Raw genomic sequence first — 5,797 nt, forward strand, 5'->3', positions numbered from 1 at the left:
AGGATTTAGAGCCAAAAGTCCAGTTTGTCATCCTGGCTATAGGACTTAGTGGTGGTGGAAACCATGGACATTTTGCTACTCTCCCTTAGATTAAGTTGCCTTCTCTGTACAATGGACTGGTTAAATGGAATGAGAAAAATACATGGGGAAGTGATTTATAAACAGAAAAGCAGAAGAAAAATAGTATTGACTGTTCTTTTTCATGAAAGAAAGCATTTTATTTCACTATACTTCTTCACTGTAGTAGCTTTTCATTTTTATTTATTGACAAATTGATGTACAGAAGGGTTACAGTTTCATATGTAAGGCAGTAATACATTTTGTTTTTTCAAACTTGTTACCTCCTCCCTCATTTTTCTCCCACCTTCTCCCTTCCCCATATCCACCCCCATGAGTTGTACAGTTGGTTAACAGCATATTGTCTTGTCGGTATTGCTGTTGCATTGGTTCACCCTTTTATCCTTTGTCTCTCCATTTTAATGTTCCCCTTCCCTTCCCTAGTTCTGATAAATGTATTTACAATACCTAGGGTACCAGAATCAGTTACAGTGACATCAGGGGTAAATCCATGGGGAAGAAAGACAAAGGAAAAGGCATGATTTCGCATGGTACATTGAAATGATGGAATTCAAAATGGAATTTCTACCTTGTACTAACAGGGAGAAACAGGGCAAAGCTAGCCTTTGAAGCGGCTCCTGGAGGTTGGTGGAAGGCCATGGTCTGGAATGTTAAGTATCATTCTGGCCTTAAGACTGGAGAACTGACCCTGTACCTCTTGCTTACATGAGTCCTCTTGATGACTTGTCATGACTTCAACTAGAAAGTCAGCTCCTTTTTTTGTATAGAGTTTCTTCCTGAGGAGTTGAACCTCCACCTCTCCTAACTAAAGCTGCAGCCTTCCCAAGAGGGCACTGGGAAACACAGGCAGCCTGTTCAATTTCATGTCGCCTGCATCTTCTTAAGTGCAGGCAGAGCCCATTGGCCAAACACACGAGGCCACTGATAAGCCAAGCCAGTTCCTAGAATATGTTGTTATAACCATGGAAAACGGATTGAAATAGCTGAAAATCACCACCACACCGAAGAAATAAGACTTCCCCCCCCCCAGCTTAAACATCACAGTTACAGGAAAAATAGGGGACACAATACACAATATTACTTGTGAGGTATAATAACATAATAGCTAATGCCACAATATAATAAACACTCATCATAAAAATGCAGTACCTATTTGTGGGGTGTTATTAGATTAACTCTGCCTATAATTTGGAGGTAAAATTTTGTTATTTTAAAATATACAATTGCAGAGTCAAGGGACTAATCCAAATATCATTTCTTGTATTCTTCTAGTTGGAAAAGGCACAGAATTAATTCCTTTTGGGTTTTGTTTTCATGTTTTTCTTTTGTATGGGTTTCTTTGGCTGCTTGGTTTGGTTTTTGCTGATCGTGCCGAGACCAAGCCCAGGGCCTCACCTGTGTTAGTCAAATGCTCTAATGTTGAACCACAATCTCACTCCATATTAAAACCTTTTGTAATTTCAAGATCTTGAAAGAGTGTAAAGTCTTAAATGTAGTTATTAAATCGTGTTAATGATACAAATGACTATGTTTCATTGTAATGTTTTCATATATGCCCTGACCATGCTTTGATCCTTTCCACTCTCCCTACCTCCCCTTCCCTATAGCCTACCTTTTATTTTCAGTTCATTTTAAATTGTTTTGTTTTCACACATGAGAGAAAATAATACCTCTTTCTGTATCTGGTTAATTTATCTTAACGTGATAACCTCCAGTCCCCTCCAGGTTTGTATAAATTACATGATTTCATTCTTTATGACTGATCCTCAGATCTCAGTCTCCTAAATAGCTAGGATTTCAAGTGTGAGCCACCAGGGACTGGTTTAATCTACTTTATTACATGTTGGAAATTTTCCAAAATAAAAAACTCCATCTAGAAATTAGTCCTTCCCTCTCAAATTTCTTTTCTTGTTTTGCCAGTCCGGAGGCTTGAACTCTGGGCCTGGGTTCTGTCTCTGAGCTCCTTTTGCTGAAGGCTAATGCTCTACATCTTGAACCATAGCACTACTTCCAGATTTTTCTGTGATTAATTGGAGATAAGAGTCTCATACACTTTCCTTCCTGGGCTGGATTCAAATTGTGATTCTTAGAACTCAGCCTCCTAGGGTGTGTGTGTGTGTGTGTGTGTGTGTGTGTGTGTGTGTGTGTGTGTGTGTGTGTCCTTTTATTTACCAGTGTACGTTTTTCTTTTCTTATATCTGTTGCTCTAAAAATGCTTGGGATCCAGGCATGGTGGCACATACCTGCAATCCTAGCTCCTGAGCAGGTTAAGACTAAGAATCATAGTTTGAAACATGCCTGGCAGGAAAGTCTGTAAGACTCTTATATCTAATTAATCACCAGAAAGCCAGAAGCAGAGCTGTGGCTAAAAGTATTAGAGAGCTAGTCTTGAGTAAAAAATAAACAAAAGCTCCACAACAGTGCCCAGACCCTCAGTTCAAGTCCCAGGACACACACACACACACACACACACACACACACACACACACACACACACACACATCACTGGGGAGCATAAATGCCTCCAGAAGAAGCCGTAGGCCTGGTGATGAAGTTGAGCAAAATTTAAGTGCTATTTTTTAATGATTGAGGAGGTGTCATTCTTGTTCTGATACTAATGAATGAAATAAGTATACCCTAGGAGAAACTAACACTGTATTCTTACCTTCGCTAATGATATTCTGTTTACAATCAAATAGAAAATCATGTGCTCTTCTATGATAGAGGTATAATGGTTTCATAAACACCCTTTAAAACGCATGTAACTGAAGCCCCATGGACAACTCTCTGCATCTCAGATGACAGGGAGCTTTTCCTTCATGCCCTGTAGTCGATGTTCCATGGGTATCATAGCAACAGTAATTGGGAACCACTAGTAAGAGCCACCTCCCAACATTTAACCTTGGTTATACGCTTCCCAGAAGGTTATTGCTATGGCATGGCTGACACAGGCAACAGCAGGTATCACTTCTGTAGTCTTAAATAACTGAGGACCATAATAGAGCATCAGGAGATGACTGTCACTTTTGGATAGGGCCATTTATTCAGAGAAAAGGATAATAAATTTTAAAAGAAAATACATCTAATCTACAGCAGGATCATTGCCTTTCTATGACCATCTGTGCTGATACATATCCTTGAGAACCAGCGGAAGTGGGGATTGGTTTGCATGTGCTAGCTTTTTTATACGAACACTCGTGTTTTCTTCTGTGCTGCAGGTAGAGTCCACAGCCACACTCCCTCCCTTTTACCCCTTCCCCAACATGGAACAAGCACAGGAAGCCAGCTGGTAGGGTTAGGGAAGCAGCGTAAGGCCTAGGAATTGAACAAAGTTAACTGCTCCCAATGGGGATGCAGGCCTGACCTCATTAGCTCTGGGCTCTGACTGAGCTAAACCTGTGCAGATGGCTTTAAGAATAAGGTGAAGACCGCTTTGGGAAAGACTACAGAAACAAATGAACATCCTCTTATGCTTAAAATGATGGGGAGGTGTAGGAGGGTAAAATGTCTTAGTGGCTTTTCATAGGAAAAAATTAAATCAAAGAACTTGACAAATTGCCTATGCTTTGCTGTTTACTACTACCACTATTGTTTTTCACCCAAGGTGACGAGATCTACTTTGTTTTCTCCCAAAAGGAGCAAATTTTAAATTTCTAAAAATGAAGCTTTGGCTGGTGGCTCATGCCTGTAATCCTAGCTACTCAGGAGGCTGAGATCTGAGGATCAGGGTTTGAAGCCAGCCCAGGCAGGAAAGTCCCTGTGAGACTCTTATCTTCAAATAACCACTCAAAACAAAACAAGAAAAAATGGAAAGGACATTGTGGTCCAAGTGGTAGGGTGCTAGCCTTGAGCAAAAGGAGGCTCAGAGACAGTGCCTAGGCCCCGCAACCAACAAAAGCAAACATGAAGCTTTGGCTTTGATTGACCTCATACACATTGGTGTGTGTGTGTGTGTGTGTGTGTGTGTGTGTGTGTGTGTGTGTATGTGTGTGTGTTCCCATACTGGGGCTTGAAATCAAGCCTCAAGCTCTTGCTTGACCTTTCTGCTCAAAGCTTGGCAGTCTACCAATTGAGTCACTTTCAGCTTTTGTGGTTTTTTTAAAGTGATCAATTGGAGATAACAGTTTCGCAGACTTTTCTGTCTGGACTGGCTTTGAACTGTGATCTTCAGAGCTCAGCCTCCTGAGCAGATCAGTTTACAGGCATGAGCCACGCCACTAGCACCCAGCTGGATCTTATATACAATTCTTGTCAATCATGGGGCTTGAACTCAGGGCCTGAGGGTGGTCCCTGAGCTCTTTCACTCAAGGCTACTATTCTACCACTTCGAGCCACAGTTGCCCTTCCAGTTTTTAAGTGGTTAATTGGAGATGGAGTCTCAGGGGGGGACTTTTCTGCCTGGGCTGGCTTTGAGTGGTAATCTTCAGATCTCAGCCTCCAGAGTAGCTAGGATTACAGGCAAGGGCTACTGGCACCTGGCCTGATATGCACTTTTAAAGGACAGAAGATATCAGATAATGTATGGTATTTTATATCAAGCCATACTCAGTTTGGTAATATCATCAGCCTTAGAAATGGTGGCTTAGTAATGTTAACTAATTTGTCCAGTTTTTTTTTAAATTACTTATTTATTGTCAAAGTGATGTACACAGGGGTTACCGTTTCATATGTTAGGCCTTGGGTACATTTCTTGTACTGTTTGTTACCTCCTCCCTCATTCCCCCTCCCCCTCCCCCCTCCCTCTCCCCCCATGAGTTGTTCAGTTGGTTTACACCAAATGATTTTGCAAGTAATGCTTTTGGAGTCATTTGTCTTTTTATCCTTTGTCTCTCAGTTTTTATATTTTCGGAATAGTGGAGAAGAGATTTAAATCCTGGCCGCTGTGTCCTTGCAAGCTCCAGCTTTCCACAGCATCACATAGTTCATGTTTAGAGAATGAAGCAACTGCATAAGCATTTGTTAAGCACATCTATGAGGTTTAAAACCAACTTACTCTCCATACTTACACTCCATATCAAATTATTATATTGTACCAGAAAAGAGAGAGAACAACTGACAGGCAGTTATATATCGGTGACCATCTTGGTACCTAACTTCATTAGCATGATTGTTCTTCAAGGAGAGAATTTTAAGCATAGTTTTGATAATAGGAGAAATAAAACAGATTCAACACTTCAAGCAATATGGTATACTGTTCCTTTCTCAAACAAGCTCAGGTCACTGGCCTAATTCATGGCTAAGGAGCAACTCTGATGGTGGAGGGCCTGGCAGTCCGGTGACTGGGGTGGGTTTGGAAAGACCAACACTTCTGTGAGATAATGTATGTGCAGCTGTAATAGTTTAGTGGACAGTGGCTATTGTTATGATGTATATTATTATATTTTTCCTTTTGTTTTGTGCCTTCCTCTGGGGAAATTCCCTCTGTACCTTGGGCCAGGGTCCTGACCCTCAGCATTTCTGACGTTGTGGACTTGGTAAATTCTTGGTTTCAGGGGCTAGTCTATGCATGGTCAGATGTTTTGTAGCAGGACCGGACTAGGGTGATACAGGTGAATGAAGTAAGAGCCTTGCTTTGAGCACAAAGATAGCAAAAAAAATCCAGCAATCAAGACCAAGTAACATCTTAATATATTCTTGAAGAACAGAAATAATGCCAAATTTTTTCATCCTAGGTACCAAAATAAAGAAATATTAAAAGGTCTGAAAGTGTGATGGATTA

Source organism: Perognathus longimembris, chromosome 28, assembly GCF_023159225.1.
Source record: "Perognathus longimembris pacificus isolate PPM17 chromosome 28, ASM2315922v1, whole genome shotgun sequence".
Classification (NCBI taxonomy): Eukaryota; Metazoa; Chordata; class Mammalia; order Rodentia; family Heteromyidae; genus Perognathus; species Perognathus longimembris.